Source organism: Acartia tonsa, chromosome 7, assembly GCF_053477335.1.
Source record: "Acartia tonsa isolate MP-2025a chromosome 7, ASM5347733v1, whole genome shotgun sequence".
Taxonomy (NCBI): domain Eukaryota; kingdom Metazoa; phylum Arthropoda; class Copepoda; order Calanoida; family Acartiidae; genus Acartia; species Acartia tonsa.
In genome coordinates, this window is record NC_137266.1 from 16,099,064 (window position 1) to 16,117,737 (window position 18,674).

The window sequence follows — 18,674 nt, forward strand, 5'->3', positions numbered from 1 at the left end:
GGTAGACTATAAAGTCATAAAATAGGTAATTGTTTTAACCTTTGAGACAATTTTTTGGTTGTTGGATGGCGCCAAAAATTGTAAAATATTAACGCCTTAGGTTTATAACCTTAGATAGATTTAAAATAGATAACATCTAATTTCAAAAGGGTGGCCAAAAAAAATTTAAAATATTTTTACCAAATTGAAAAAAATATAAATATCTTATGTAAAATACATTGTAATAACAAGGACGATTAGAAAAATAGTTAATATTAATTTATAAAACCATTAAGGTTGTATAATCATATTTATATTTTAAATATAGGAAAAGTAAAAGACATAAAAATAGTATCTGTAAAAACTTAATTCAATTCAAAATTTGATAAAATTTAACATTGAGTGTCCAAGCTTTTTAAGTCGGGTAACGTATGATTGGTTTCTATAACTTGCTTGATTGTTCGAAATCAAATCATATTCTAAATTTGGTTTGCTGTATATTTATAAGTTGAATCGAAAAATTTAGTAGTAATAAAACTTTCAAGATATTTTTAAAAGGTGAAGCAACCTCCTCTACCCTACTATAAAAAGATAGAGGGTTAATCGGTCCTCCTTTTTATCAACTTAAACTATGATTTTTTGCGCAAAACTTAATAGTCTACCCTGCATATAAAACCTTGATAAGTTGCCATTCCTTTATCCGGGAAAGATTTATTTCTTCTTCAACTTAGAACTCCAAACCAGGGACTGAGAATATTAATCCTAATATAAAAGTATTTGTCATTGTGTCTGTCAGTCGCTAACAGCAAGGCTGATATGGTTCTTCTTTATAATGTAGCTTATCATAGGTCCTGGGAAGGTTAATAGCTATCTTGAGTGATGTTACCGCTAATCTCTCGAGCCAAATTTCACGAGAATAAAATGCTTCTACTTTTTTGAACTAGAATTAAAATTTACTCATTGTTGTTTGTAACTTTAATAAGTGATTTATAAAATAGGCTTCTGAATTGTCATGTAGATATTTCCATTTTAGAACACCAATCCTTGTCCTGGGCTGGGAGCCTCTGAATTCATCTTAACATGGCTCATAAAATCTTAATTCTCAGATGCATTATAAAACAAATTTTATACCTTACATAAGAATAAAATTGCTTAAATATTTAAGAACATATAATTTGTGTCTTAGGTTTTAAAAATACAGATATAGATTTTGTTGAAAATTTTAGGCAAACTAAAAACGTTAAATAAAAATATAATAAAATTTTATCAAAAACCTCTTTTTAAAGCTGGCCTTTTATCCCTTTTTTAGTAGCGAAGTTACTCAATAACAATTACATATGTCATAAAGTAAGCACAATAAACACAAGACATACACACTATTTTTGCTGTTCTGTATTAATACTATTTTTGTTTACTTGTTGTTGTTGTGGTATTTATAGTCATAAAATTGTCCTTGTTTTCATTTGTTTACCATCATTTTGTTCAACGGCTGATCAATGATCTAATAATCGATATGTTATTACTTGCATGTTGCACCAGATTTGCAAATACTCTAATAAAGTGATACCTACAGATGGCTAAAGTAACGATATTCTCCACCCTCCTCTTTTACCCTATCTCCATCCTTAATACTGGGTAAACGAACTTACCTATAAATCAAGTTAATATTAGCGCTCCCAAATTGAAGACAAATTTTCCACTGTCAATATATCCACCTATTCTACATCCATTCATCTATTTTTAATGTAAAAAGTTTGTCCTAAAATCTGAAAGTGCACAAATCAAAAAGCCCAGAAAACTAAGAAATTATTTCAGGAATAGAAAGGTATGCGGCATCATCAAATTAAAAAAAAATGGAAAGATTTGCATTGGCCCCGGTTCAAGTTCAAGAAATCAAAAGTTTCTAAAAAGATTGTCTCAATACAAGCTTTCAACTAAAAAAATAGCTTTTTTTATACATTCACCCCTGCAAAAAAAGTAGACACACAAGAGAATTGGAAATCAGGGAGTAAGGGAGGGGACAATGGATCGAATATTCAATTTTTAGGAGTCTCAGACTTTGGGGACTGGCTTAAAGGGAATGTGCAAGAATTTAGCAGTTTCTGACTGAGTTTGGGGACTTGCGCATAGAATGCCGCTACTCGTTATGTATGTTTTGAATATTGCAGACGGGATAAGGGAAGTGGGGGGAAGGGAAATAAACACTCGTTGTGTTAGTTTGGAATGTAGCAGACGGGGAGAAGGGAGAAGGGAGGTGGGGAAAGGAGCAAGGGGCAAGGGAAATAAACAGAATAAAAAGGGGCAGTCATATTCTTGCTAGGAGCTGGCCGGGTCCAATAATCTTTTAATATAAAAATCACACCAAAAAACCTCAATATATTTCATCAAAAACAAGTTGTGATTTCACTTTACATGACGCTATGGAAATCTATTATTCAATTAACAATCCCTTTATAATTTCCTACAAATTTATTGGATTAAACTGGATTTCATGCCCTTTCTTTGATAACTCTTATATTGAATTAATTGCCCATTGTCCCCTCCCTTACTCCCTGATTGGAAATAGTTCCTTCCGTTTTAGCTTTTATCTTTTAGTATGGCTATTTCTTGAGATAAGAAAAGAAGGGTAAAATAAGATTTTCTTAGAAGCGTAGCTACTTCTCTACTAGTCCATCAACCCAACTCTTATTGTAGCATTCATGTATATAATGCTAAGCTGTTACCTTTTGCCTGTTTAATTTATGTTTTAATTGTATAAATAAATATCCTGTAAGATTTCTGAAACCACTGGAACGATATCTCAACAATTTTGAAAAAAAATTGTGGCATTCATTGGGTAATGGTAAACCTCTTTAAAATTTATAACAAACAAAATCTCACACAAAATAATTTTCCATTATGACTTTGAAACCGATTAATGTCCGCTGGATTAAAACTGGTTCTTAGACATACTGAAAAATCTTGTATAGTATCGTATTACAGACATTTTTATTAACTACCTATTAAAATTAAAATCATAAAATTAATACCAGTTTTGTTAGCAACGTCCTTCTTCTCCTCGGGGATACTAAATCTGGTTTAGATCTTATTATATTTCATTTTAATATCCCCGGAAAACTGTCTATAATACGATGCTATAAATAACTATTAACTTTAGGTTTTTTGTTTTAGCTAAAGGCAAAGCTCTATAAAGTTCATATAGCCAACTCTTAAAAAATGTGGACGTGGCATTGCACGTTTTACTATTCAGCCATTGGATTGGGTAATCTTGATTTAGTGGTAGGCTTACGTAAGGCTTTTGCAAGTTTTAGGCTCCCAACAGGGGCTAGGGGCTTGGTGTTTTTTTTTGTTACTGGAAATACAAAAACAACTTAAAAATATTTATCTATAAGAATAGTACATAAGAAATATTTAGATAAAACAATTATATCTTTTCACCTCATCTTATCTTTATGTCAAAAAACACTTTTTATAGGATGAATGATTATTATAGATGCACATAAACTTGATTGTTAGTAACCTTATTTTTTATTGACTCATAACGGTTGGTTATTTGTTATCCTTCGCCCTCGATTCAAGTATAAGAATAAAGTCCTTAACTTTATTATATTAATGAATTGTTATTGAAGTAATAACTATATCCTGAATTGCACAAAATGCCAGTAAACCTGGCATTATCATCCAGGTAAAGAGCAAAATATTTCTTTTACTTCATCAAAGCATTAAAAATTGCTAAAATACTAAGATATCAAATGGTTTACTTCAATCTCAGAAATTCTGCTTATAAGATTATCAAGAAAATAAATATTAAATAAGAAAACAGTTGGAATCATTTATGTCAGAAAAAGTCTCCAATAGTATGTATTATTATCTGATTCACTCTGTACATTAAATATTTATAGAAAGTAATTTTTAGACAAATTAATTTTTAGCAGACTCAATAGCTAGGACATATATTTTTTACTAGACAGTAAATGTATACGTAATAAGTATAGATCACTGTGGGTTAGAATTGAATCAAGACAAAAGTAAGTGCCGAGCCCTGGGACCTATGTATGGTGAAAATAGACATAAAACCATGATGATTCCAGGTAAAACCAAAATATTTCAGTGGGGGCTTTTTGAGAAAATTAGATTTGAAAATTTCAAGTTCAATTTTCACCCCCTAGGAGTTGCCGCATAACCATGACAAGAAAAACAAATATTATTTATTGTAAATTTTTAACAACTTTGCTTTTATGAAGTCCTTCTTAAAACCTCTCTATATATGATTTGTTTTAGGCTGAGTTTTCGTGACCTTTGCAAAGCAAGTGATAAAAATGGCCATTTATTAACTCCCTTCAGGAGTGGTTTTATGAAGAACTTTATAAAAGCAAAGTTGTTCAAAATTTAAAATAAATAATATTTGCTTTCTTGTCATGATTATGCGGCAACTCCTAGGGGGTGAAAATTGATCTTGAAATTTTAAAATCTAATTTTCTTAAAAAGCCCCCGCTGAAATATTTTGGTTTTACCTGGAATCATCATGGTTTTATGTCTATTTTCACCATACATAGGTCCCAGGGCTCGGCACTTACTTTTGTCTTGATTCAATTCTAGCCCACAGTGAGATGTATTATCCCGTCAAGTATCTGGCCCAAGGGATGGAGACACTTTTCGTCTGCTTGCAAATTGTTTTGTGTTCTTTTGTAGAGATTCAGCTTTGTTTAAATTTTCAACGCTAAGCGCTGATTTAAAAGACCCAAACAAAATCTGGACAGGGTCCCCAACCATATATAGCTCGTGCCCTCTCTATTCTTCCACTTTAACTACCAAACCACCGAAAAATACTGAATGAGTTAAAATAACGAAGTTAAACATTTAAAATCATTAAGTCTTTAAATCTATTAAAAATTATAATATTATGTTATATTAATTTGGAACATTAACTGCAATAAAACAGCTAGCTATAGGTCTCATTTAAAAACTTAAATGAATGAATAGGACAGAGTAAGATTTTAGGAAAAGTAAAAATAAAAATCCTTTTGATTTTTTTGCAGCTATTTTATCTAAATGAAATTCTTAAATTTTTAAATGTCTTTATTTACTTGGATGTTGCACCAGATTATCCTTAGCCCCCTCCTCTCCTACTGGATGAACGAGCTGGTCAATATATGAGGTCCATATTAGCAACCTAAATTGACGACAAATTTTCCCCTGTCAATTTAACAAAGCTTTGCTTTAACTTTACTACTTTCATTACCAAAAAAAGCTATTAATCTAATACCCTTTTTGGTGTTAGAAAAGATATTTAACGCATTTTATTATAGTCAGTTTTCCGCTGATAGTAAAATGGAAATATGTTTTTTGGCCCCCAGAGAAAAAAGGCCCTGGCCAACAAGGATTAATTTATGATTTTGTTTTATCATTCGTAGAAAATTGTCTAGACAATACATGACAATGCATTACGGCTCAGAGCTGATTGTAAATCGGTTCGGAGACTTACTAAAAACCTTTTTTCTCTAGAATATTTGTCAACTTTCTTGGACTTTGTCTTTATTGAAATGTTTACATTAAGCTCTGGCTATAAAACCATAAAAACAATTTTGTGCACGGGCACAACAATTTCGAACCAAGCCATACAGGGGCGTGCAAAGAGGGTGCGGGTGTAGAGAGGGAGGTGACATTCCTCTGTTTATTACACTAGTCCCCAAAGTTTGATAAATGCGTTTTCTTATTTGTTGGCTCAACAACTTTTTTTGAATTTTGATTGTTTGGTTAAGGAACTAAAGTGTCAAAACGTTTAAACCTTTAATAGTAATCTACAGAAGGGGTAATTTTGTATATCATCATTGGCCATGTACAAAAAAATTTCGGTCATTGGCTTAACTATTTAGATCCCTTTTCGGTTGCACCAACCCATAGAAAAAAAAACTATTTTGAAAATGCTGTAATCCCTGATCCCACATACATTGCATGAAATTTCGGTCTAAAATAAAACGTGGACTTTTTAAAAAACTTCGTTAATGCAAAATCTCAAAAATCTTCAATTATAGTTTTAAAAATGTTTTCGTGTATATTTATTCAAAGTTTAAAAGTTGAGTTTCAAAACGTTTAAACCTTTTATAGTAATCTACAAAAGGGGTAATTTTGTATATCATCATTGGCCATGTACAAAAAAATTTCGGTCATTGGCTTAACTATTTAGATCCCTTTTCGGTTGCACCAACCCATAGAAAAAAAACTATTTTGAAAATGCTGTAATCCCTAATCCCACATACAATATGCATGAAATTTCGGTCTAAAATAAAACGTGCTTTGACTTTTTAAAAAACTTCGTTAATGCAAAATCTCAAAAATCTTCAATTATATTTTTAAAAATGTTTTCGTGTATATTTATTCTTTTGGTATCTGAAACTTAAAATATTTTTTAACGTAATTCTGCTTAGCATTGAACTTTTTAAAAAATCTAGAAGAAATTAGAGTCTTTTAATGAAAAATGATGAATTTTGAATTGATGTTAAACCCTCCTTGTAAAATGCCTGCGTACGCCCTTGTAGCTATGCTTATGCCTAGTGTTTAATACTGCCTTTTAATGGCGACATTTTAGGATAATGGACAATTTAAAATTCAAAAGCTTCTTGGATTTTTTTTTGTTGCGTGGCATGGATAGTTCAGTTCACCTCTTTTTCCATCTTTCAGTTGCTCTTTAATTTTTAGGAGCGCGTGTACTTTTTAAAAGCGAAGCTTTTCTATAATTAGGGTCGGTCCGTCCGTCCGTCCGAGATAGTTAGCTTTTATTCGTTTATTTAGGCATGTTAGAATTGTCCTATCGATTTCAAACTTTGTATTGTGATTCCTGTAGTAGTTAAGTACGATTTAGAAAGCGTAGCAACTCTATAATCATTACCAGAATGTCCGTACGTCCATTCTAAACATGTTGATTTTTTTACTTTTTTAATAAAAATTCTTTTATGTGATATAATCATCCGATTAATCTAAATCTAAAACTTTATTTGTTAAAGACATCAAATTTAACAATTCGGTTATAAAATTCCATTAAGTAGTTATAAAATCACATTAAACATTTCTTTGCTTTATTTAGTTGATGTTATGAATGTTATCATCCTTGTTTTTTCTTATTTTCGCTTCCGTTTAATAAAAAAGCGAACTGAATATTCGTGTCTAATTTGTAGTAATAATTAAATTTAAAAGAAAAAAGTTTAGACTTTCCATTTAATTATCTAAAACAGAGCAGCACTTTTAGATAATAACATAGGTAATGCTTATAAAAATTAATTGATAGACGACTAACTAATACTTTAAACTATTTTGCTTTTGTTTTGGCAATTAGCTTTCAAAGTGTTTACTTGTCTTTGCTGCTGTTTGGTTGGTTCAATACCAAATTGTTTTTAATTGGTTATTTTAACTCACTCCCCGTAAACCTTGAGGTTTTTTTTACTATAAAAAAATCTCTAATTAATAACAATGTTCTTTTTTAGATTTTATGCATAGAATAGAAAGGACTATAAAAGGCTTAGGATACACTAATTCTGAGGTCAGCCTAAATTATTTTACTTAGGATTTAGTATAACAACTATAGATTAATTATCCCTTGTCCTAATACTTAAGAAGTGCATTATGGTATTGTAGTTTGTTGTAATTGTTCTAAGCAGTTTATTTATTATGGGGTTTTCCTCTTATATAACAGATATATTTGTCCTACTTAATTATTATTTTCATCACAAAATTTGTAGTACTCTTTTCTAATATTTTTCCTTTTTTTCTGTCAGCATGTTGATAACTTGAGTTAACCATGAGGTTGCGCAAACATATGAGATAAGCTTTGAACTTTTCTTGTGAAAGATGGCTATGTTTCTGGAAATTGGGGAGACATTATACTGGTACCTGAAGTTTTACAAATACGATATCTTATATCCAAAAACATTGGGAACTTGCATTAAACTTTTATTGGTTGGTGCCGAACTTGCTGTGTCTAAACTTTTAAACCAATGATTAAAATCTATATGAAGAAGTGGTAATTATTTAAAATTATTATTAAGGATGAATATAGATTTATCTACCATTGTCTTTTCTCTTTCGATCCGTTCATAGCTCATTTAGTCAGACCGTTTAGTTAACTATTCTTGATCTGAAACAAAGAGGTGGGATGTCTATTTGTTTGTATTAGAATATTATCCAGAGAAAAATATTTCGAGTATGGCTTCAAAACTGATTAATGCCCACTGGATTAAAACCGAGTTTGATCCATAGTAGAAAACAGTTGTAGCATCGTATTACAGACAATTGTCTACAAATATTAAAATATAAATCTTAAAGTTAATAATAGTTTTGTCAGCCCAAGCCTTTGGCCACTCGGGGCTTAAAAAAATTGGTTTTAATCTTAAAATTTTTTATATTATTATGCGATAAATAACTTTTACAAACATTAAAACAATGCTTCTATTCAACGAGAATAAATATGCTTTAGTATTATTCTTATAAAGATAATACAAATGAGCAATGCAACAAATCACGGCATCCATATCAGTTGGGATGTTGAAAATATAATCTTTTCTTTAACCATATTCCGTAGGCCTTCTAGAATTAGGGGCAATAAACGCCCCCAAACCCTATCTTTTCTCGGAATCTGTACATTATACCAAGGCACACTCAAAAGCAAAGTTGTTCCTTTATAAATATAGGATGATTTAAATTAGTAATTAACTTTAGGGGAAGGGGAGGTGTCGATCATCAACTTTCAATTTTAGTTTGTTAGGGGAGGTAATAATTTTAGTCGCTATTTCTCACGGGAGGTTAGAGGTTCCCTCCCCCAAAATAGTTATAAACCTTACCTGGACCTATAGGAAGCTCCACCGGTTCAGTGGTTAGCCAGATTTTTCACTTCAAACAGAAATAAAAGAAAAAATATCATCCTTCCAACTGAGATTATGATGTCTATAAAAAAAACTAAATTATTTATCTTTTATGCATTCAATAGATTTATTTAATTAGTAGAAATAATGATATTTTTCAGGGCTCGGCAGCCAATTCTGTGGTTATTATTGAATGCTAAAAACTACCAACAACAACAATGCTACAATATACACTACAAATTTTTTTGTGTCCCAAGAGCTTGCTTACCACTGAACCGATTTAGGTTTACATGGAATCATTACATAGGCCCACTTTACATAGCTATTTTATTTTGAAATTTAAATCTTTGGATGGTTACTATATTTTTCTGCACCTTCATCCCCCTTTTAAAATATATGTGCTAGATGTTAAAGCAAAACCACTCGTGTATTTTTTAGTATTTAGCTGCAACCGCAGTTATCAGTAGCATTCAAAGCTTTACCCGAATAAAACAGTCAGTAAGGTTAGCATTTTTTTGTAATAATCTAAAGATTACATCAAACTAACATTTAGCCTTATGATTCGCAGTGGTAAATGAACCGAACTTAAAAGTCGCGGATGTGTGCCCTAATTATGCATTTATTTGTGTATATAATGTTCAGACATTTAAGTTTTCTCTTCATGTTAAGATAAATTCTGAAAAAATGCAGCAGACTTTTTACACAATAGAGCTTTCAAAATCTGTTTAATTTAAAAACTTCATTTTTCTAACATTTTAATCATATGATGGTCTCATAATGAGACTTCCACGACGCTATCTTGTTCCCAATATATTTATTACTCAATTGTATTATCCAAGTATATCTGACTACTACCACTTTTAATGCTTTGTTAAAATCAATTCAATATATATGAGAGTTAGCTAAGATGAGCCTGTTAGGTTTGCTGAGGTATTTTGGCTAGGGTGGTCAAATTAGCAAATTAAAGATTATATTAATACTTAATACTTTAACACAGAAAATGAGCAAAATAAGTTATAATATTTAAATTTTTTTTCTATTCTTGTTGGAAATTTATTGTCATTAAATGTAACTTACTTCCATTGTATATTTTCTTCAAGACTTGCTTACCTTAAAAGTTTCTCTTCAAATCTTTCTTGTAGAAATCTTTGTCCGACTATACATGTATTCATGTCCATGTTCTTGTGTTATTTAATATGTATGTCTAATGTTGAATAATTCCCCAAGTGCATTTACTAAGTTTCCATACATTTATAACCAAGGAGGGAGGAAACAATTGACTGTAAATTGATTTGGTACTCAGAGTTTTATAACAACACTAACAGCTTCGCCCCTAGCCTCTAGGGCTTCGCCCTCTGAGGTAAGGTAAAGTCAACCCTCATATATAAGATTTGTTTTAAAAAATAGGCACTGCTTCAGGCTACTGACTATGCTACGGCCTACCTAAAAAAAAGGGGGTTGGGGGTGTCCCACTTCCCAAGAAAATAGCCTAAAACCACCACAGGACCAGTAGGTGTATTCCCTGAAGAGTAGAATCCGATCAATTCAGTCGTTACAGAGATCTTATGTGATCAAACTTTTCAACCAATAGATTTAATCAAATCATTTATAAAAACTTTTAAAATTGGAAAAAATTTCAAAGAGAATAACACTTAAAAATCACCCAAATATAAAACAGATAAATATATTACACACAGTATTATTGTATTGTATCTATAATCCTAATTATAGTATTGCTCAGATAGGCCCAAATATATAATACTTATGAGAACACCTCAGGATTGGTTCTTCTTAGAATACAAAAACCTAACCCTAAAATATGAAAGAGTACGCATAAATATTAATTTTTTGATGATATGTTTCATTTAACAAAACACCTGTACCTAAAAATTTATTCAAAAAGATTTGTTATTTTAGGTTTAAATTAAATACAATTTTCAAATAGTCAGATAAATAATAAAGTATTACTTTAATTGAAGTCTTAAATTGCATGATTCAAAAGCCCAATAGGTTTACTCTCAGAATCATGATAAAAATGCCTTATAGGAAACTTTAGTCGGGATGAAATTTTTCAGAAGCAAATCCCTTTTTGGTCATATCTTTAAGAAATCAGCATAATCAACTTTAAGAATCAATCTTATGACAGGAGTATAATTCATTTTATAACAGCAGCTGTGCCCCTATCCTAAGGCATTCTATATTCAAAAAGGTAAGGAAAAGGCATGAAAAAAGCAACAAAAAAATATCTAAAGATAAACTAGCCAAAAACCACCTAGGAATCAATGTAAAGTTTTCCTGAAGTGAAGAACCGGACAGATTCAGTGGCTAGCAAGATCTTAACTGTCAATCAAAAAACCTCACTATTCATTATCATTTATGGATTTGGTCAGGTTTCTATATTGAAACATGGCCCAGTCCTGAAGTACTCTAATGTGTATGTGATAATGCTTTTTAGTTCATTTTTTCTCCCTTGATTAATTTATAAGACAGGCGAGCATATATGTCTGTTGTCTATCTATGATATGTATGAATAGTCTGAAAACATTTATGCATATAATTAATGTTATTATTTTTCCTATTTTTGTATTATTTTTGTTGTTTTATGTAAAAGAAAAGATTTGAAATGGCTTTTTAACAAAAATTGGTTATACTTTTTCTGTCTCATTTTCTGTCTCATAAAGAAAAGAGCTAGAAATAAATGAATTTTCAAATCTAGTGATTATACATTACTGAAAATCCTTACAGACACAGGATGCCAGACAACATGGCTGGGTCATTAAGTAATATATGAAGTGAATAACTTTTTATTACTTTTTAAATCTTGAACATGGCATCAGAAATTTATTTAATATTAAAATATACCATAGTAGATAAAAATTAGTGGCAAGCCAACATTAGGTTCTAGGTGAAATCCTACAGATCCTTATCCGGAAAACTTTAAACGGCTTCTGTAACTATTAAGTACCGGCTGAAAGCCTGATCTTTTAGGTTTAATTAAGGATGAAAAGAATTTTATTCTTTTTCTAGTAAAAATCTATTTTGGACAAAATATACAAAAAATGTAAATATTCAAAAATATAAATTCTACAGAGAAAGTAAGGAAGAAGCAATCTCATAAACTTAAATAAGGAAATATTCTTAAATTTTGTGACCACTATTTTCATTGAAAATGTGAGCCATAAAATGTCGACATGACTTTGTAGAAATATACAAGGGTGGACGGCAGTTGAGGAGCACACAAAAATAAACATTGAGAAATGAAGATTTTAAATTATCAAATTAAATTGTGTTAAATATTCCATACAAATATTGTTAACCCTGCAATGGTTGATTGTGTTTTACATGTTAAATTTCAATACCTGCACGCCCGCAGGACCTCTAAGAGCCGACCAGTGTTTGGCTAAGGAGGAACCAGAAAGAATGGGTCAATTGTAACTGTCAAGCAGCTGCAGTCTACTTTGATTTATTATAATAATTTATAATAAACATATTTGTTGCTAACTCGCTGTACTATCAGGGAGTTAGCGCCCCTAGCTTAAAATTTTGTGATTAATAAGGTTTATTATTAAGGCCATTAATTTATGTTGGTGCAAATGGTCAAGTAGGCCATCAAGCTGCCGTACAAGAGGCGCGTAGTTGCACAGGATTAAATATCATATCATATCATACCCTGGGAACAAGAATGCAGGGCAGGTAATGAATGCCCTGGGAGGGGGGGAGGAAGGTGACTGTACCCAATGTTTTTTAACCTTTGGGTAAATTATTTATTCAAACTAACAGTGTCAAAACTTTTAAAGAATAATTTCAATCTACAAAAAGGATTTTTTTTTTATTCATTATCATTTTGGATGTACATAATTTTATCATTTATTGTCTTATCTATTCAAAAATACATGAACCTTGCTCTTGTTAGTTTTGAAGTAGTAATATAATTAAGGTTGTAGTATTGGCATGTACCATTTCAATTTTATAATATATATACATAATATGCATAATAAGGGATTTAGAATTCTCTTGTAAAACAAAAATTCCATTAGTTTTGCTTACATCTGATACAAATAAAAAAGATCATCCACAGAAAAGCAATGTTCCTCTATAAATATATCATATGCCCATGACTCCAACAAATCATTTAAATTGATAAAATACAAATTAATAGTATCAAAATAATAAAAATACAGGACTCTTAGTAAATTACAGGTTCAAGGTATATTCCTGTAGGTCCAGTAAGCTTTAGATGGATCCTGTGAACGCAATTTTTAACTGTGGTCCAAAACTGCCACCCTAAATCTTATGTTTTGGTGACCTAAACATACAAACAGACCATTCTTAAAGACTTTTAGAGAAGCTTTGTAACAAAAAGAGGTAAAAAGATAAATTTAAAATGTAAATTTGTCAAGATAAACATTTCAAAGTTGTTGAATATGAAATTAGTTATCAACTGGGATAAGAAAGTCCATGGGCTTTGCAACAATTCTAAATCAATTATATTTGTACTTGAAGTTGATTTATAGAGCAGCAATTATACAATAAGGTAATCGATATTTGGATATTGCACCATATTTTCGTCTACTCTAAAAGAAATATGCCTTACAGCTGGCTTATACCCCTTTTATCCTATACCCTCCTCTAATACGGATGGAACGTACTGACAAATAAATGAGGACTATAGTAGCAACCTAAATAGACGACAAAAGTTTTACTTTCATAATATCCAGGTATATTATATCAATTTGTAAGGTTAAGAAAATAATCTGAGACAATTTACTAAATTTTCTGGATTAAGAGTAGTTATCCTACTATTAGGATAAGAAAATAGACAGAGACAGTTTGGTAAACTAAATTATAGAGTAGTTACTCTACTATAAGGTAAAGAAAATAGACAGAGACAGTTTAGTAAACTAAATTATAGAGTAGTTACTCTACTGTAAGGTTAAGAAAATAGACAGAGTTAGTTTACTAAACTAAATTATAGAGTAGTTACTCTACTATAAGGTTAAGAAAATAGACAGAGACAGTTTACTAAACTATCTGAATTCAATGCAAATTAGTTGGCTACCTTCTTTCTCTATTTCTCCAGGGATAAAGTGAGAATATGTGAGATTAGTTTACATTTCTTTTGTATAAAATTATATTTTTTATTTTCAATTATTAAGAGAAAATAAACTGAATGTTAATTTAAGCTTCAGCTCTTCTTTCCTCCATGCTTTCAACCTTAAAAAAAAATTGAAAATAATCTAACCTAAACTGATCTAAAGTAATAAACAAAAAATTAAAGAAAAACTATTACTTAGTTTTCAATTTATTTCAAATGAAGGGTGATTCTAAACTCATCTTGGCAGTTTTAGGAAAACCACCAAATAAACTAAATGCTCAATTACATATCTCTTTATCTGAATATTCCGTCTCTAAATGGAAATGAATTTGTAATTTTAATTCCTGTTTCTCTCTCTCTCCCCCCTTCCCATCCTTCTTTTAGTTCCACAACTTAGGTTTTGTTGAGTTTATGATTCTGGAATATAGGGAAAGTTAACCATACCCTAAGGGGGTTGGAAGTGGGGTCTTAAAAACCTGTATTCTATAAAGAATATTAAATACTAAAATAGAACAGATGATTTTCTAATGGGTGTAACTTTCAAAAAAATATCTATTAGATTTACCGCAATTTAATTGTATCTTTATCGTAAAGGAATAAATTTAAATTTTATGAAATTGTTATTAAAATTTTATTAAACACTTTACTAAAGTCTAAAATACAATAATTATTATAGAGATTTAGACATTGCATTATAAGTTACACAAAATGTAACAATTGAAAATATCATTGCTGACCTATTTAGCCCTGATATGGGTAAAGTTTTTATTAGGTCAGACAGTTGCCAGTTAGAATATGGACTACATATGTACCTTTTATTCAGGAAGGAATGGTATAGTAGCATATAAAATCAATTAGTTAACATCCAAAAGCTTAATCTATAGGGAAAAATTGTGACAGAAGTGGGGAAGGGGAGATAAAGTAATGGATAGTAAAGGAAAGTGTAAGATTTAACGGCAACCCACTACCATTATCAATAGATTAGAGTAAAACACTAGAGGGAGAAAGGGTTAAATAACTGTTTCTCTCCATCTCAACCACCTTGTGCAACCTTTCTATTTGGTCAATGAAAATCAACCACTGGTGTCGCTTATATTGACACAGCCAAGTAGCAGAAAATAATTTAGAAGCAGACGAAAGAGGTCTTTAAAAAATTGTCTGTATATACATATATACTATAGATCTGTTATTAATAGAAAGATACAATTATAGATTAGCTTCGATAATAAAAAAACCCACATTTTTACATCATTCATACATTAATTTGTCTTTTTCCCATATCCCTGTTTACAAAAAAAAGGTACAATGGTTGATTTGACCCTATTGTAACACCGAAATAAAAACATTTTGTCCCAAATTAAAACATCATTGTTGAAACAAAATGTAAATACTATTCGCATCTTAAAGCACCAAAGTAGTCAAATATACTGAAGTTTAATTTAAACTACAGATAACTTTGCTTTTATTTGTCGTAGCCATTCTAGAAAACTTGTTCAGCCGTTTGCCGTTTGCCGCCAGCTTTGTACCCCCAATAATTCAAAATATTTTCAATTACTATATTTTCATCTAAATTTTGTTTTAAAGTTTTAATTACATTTTTTTCTTTAAAAATCAGTTTAAATTACTTTATTAAAAAATGTGGACCTTTTATTTATGTATTTAATTACATTATTTCATAAAAATATTTCTTTTAACTTTAACCTAACAATGTTATTGATATATCAAGTTTTTCAAAAGATTTATTTTAATTAAGTTAAGTAATCTTAGAAATTAATTCATTAAAAAAATAACGTTGAAAAATACATTCTTTTGTTATTTTATCTTATAACATATCTTTTTTATTTATCATCTAATAATGTTTACTTAATACAAAAGTACTAGAAACAAGAATAAAATTGTGCATTGGTGCGCATCTGGATAATTAAAACATAAAAAAGCGAAGCTATTGTTGATTTAGGGTGTGATCGTACGTCTGGATCATATTGCTCTTGTCGTAAATTTAGGAATGATTTAATTAACTTATAAAAATTTAAACCTTGCATTAAGATTCCCTTAAAAATACAATATGTACCTTATTTTAACAGCAATTGTATAATCATTGCCAAAATAAATTCTAGATAATGTTCTTTTTGACACAATTTTTTATTTGTATAACAGAATTGCCTAAGCTTTACAAAGTGTCTATAAAAGTCAGCCCTGTGACCTGATACAAATAAGGGATGAGAGGAGAAGTGGGAAAGAAAACCCTAAAAAGTGATGGGCAATCCTACATTTTTATGACGTTACAACGCTGATATTTTGAGACACTTTGTAAAGCCTCAGAATTGCCTAAATAACTGTTATAATGAAATAGGTAAGCACAATTTTTAAAAACATAGAATAGAAGTTATAGATAACCTTGTATCTTTCGATGCTACGCTGCATCTAAAGATATAATCTTGCATAAAAAAAAAATGTATATATACATATGTGTACTTTATATAAAACAATAGCTTTTCATGATTGTATTATGGAATCTCTATTATTTATTTACTACAATAGTGTCTTATATGAATAATCCGTTTAAAGAAGTATTTTTTTTAGGTCTGCAGCTTGGTATTTTTATAGATATTGAACTGATTGAGTTCTATCGGTTGTATTAGTTTATTTTCTGCCCCTCCCTTTGAATACAATTCATAGATGCTAGAAGTGCAGCCGTTATTATTGTTATTATTCAAAAAAGAGCAATAGAAGCTGATTGTCTCTACATCTGTTTAATTTTGACTGAGTAACCTAAACAATTTGTAAGATTCCATTTACCAAAATTGTCTTAATCATAATGACTTAATTGTTCTTTTCTTTAAAAGTTGAGAAAAATAATATTTTAAAAAGTAGTTTTTAATTAATCGAGAAGTACGTTTATGAAGTACAAAAAATATTCCATTTTTTATGGATTAATATTTACATATCATTTTTGGGGCTTGTCAGTCAACCTTTTTATTTACAGCTGCTGGAGCCAGATGCGGTGTTTTAAAAATATCCAATAGAAGTTTCATATTTTGCAGCTGAATGCCTAAATTTTCATCGCAGTTCTTATTTAAAACAAGGATGATAACATTTAAAACCAAAGCACAGTGTTAAATTAATATTAGCGTATTTTTTTATGCTGATTCGAGTCCTAGTATTCATATTTCAAAAATCGGGTAAAGGATAATTTCATCATAAAAGTATGAAAGCGAAAGGTCGATTTTAACCAGCCCAAATTAAAAGTCAATGTTACGGTCATAGGTGGACGGAATAACCGTAAATGTAGAAAAGCTTTGCTTTAATGTAAACAAAACTGGCTGTCTCCAGTATTCTAGATTTTGCTTCCGATTAATCCCAAAATGTCAGCTGCATTTAAATTAGCAATCCACAGCCGCAGCAACACAGATGAATAGCTGCCACGTCCTGATATTTTAACCATCAAATAAACCTATGAAAAAATTATGAATATAATAATAATATCTTATGAAGAGGTCAAAAGCCAAACTGACTATTTGCATAATAATATGGGACCTATCAAATTTTTACAATATTTTTACCTTATTTTTATGATTGAACTGATCTACTTCCTATACAGTACTTTCAAAGATAATATTTTCTATAAAAAAGAAATAAAGCTATGGGAGAAAAAAAAATAATTTCAAAATATCTAAAAAATATATTCGAAATCGAACCCCTAATCATATATCCCTCCTCATTTTATATTTTTTTAAGTAAGAAAATATGTATTTTCAAATTTTAACCAAATTTTTGGAATATTTACGATTACTTTGTTTCATCCTTCAATGATTTTATTTTTTGCTCTTTTGAAACAATTTCTATGTATATATTCTCTGATAATTTTATGTTTTATCTGTTTAACTATATGTAAACACTTTTTTTTAACTGTTTTTCTTCTTTGCAAGGTTGGAAAAACACTTCCGTCGGAGTAGATTATCTCCGCCAATATTCCCATTTTTATGGGGGATGATAAGGGGGAGTCATGAATATTTAAACCAAAGACGTATTCCACATAAAATTACTTTAGATGAAGAGGTAGGTAGCTAATTGTTGGTGCTTCTAATAATATTATTTTTTAACTTTTAACTACAATCATATTGATAGTATCTTTAGAAAAGCAGTAGATATCTGACATTCATTTTAACATTAATGCTTAATTTAAATAGGAAACAATAATCCCAAAATCTGAAAATAGAACCATCACAGGACCTATGTAAAGTTTACATAATGTAGATAACCCAATCCGTTTAGAAGTTATTTTGATCTTAAGCTACAGTAATGAAACAGTCACTAATTTGAATATTAAGATCCCGTGGCGATAATATGTCAACTATGTCTATTTTTTTGATGCCATATAATAGAAATAAATAAATGTATATATACCATTTATATGGCATGGTGATAGTTTGACACAAACCATCTAAAAATTGTATGTTGGATGGTTTCTATATTTTTCTATGACCTTCAGTCACAAATAAAGTAGAGTTGTAAAAGTAGAAATATTCTAAAGGATCAAATCCTTTTCATATATATTCATATTTTTATGATTTTATGCAAAAATTAGTTTGCTTTAACTTGGAAAAACTTTTATAATTTATAAGCTTTAAGATTTATACTAGTTCATTGGCGTACATAAATCAAAACTTCCTGTCTGTTCCACAAAATCTCTTAAACGACTGAACTGAATGCGTTTTTATTTTAGAAAAGATTCGTAGGAGTTC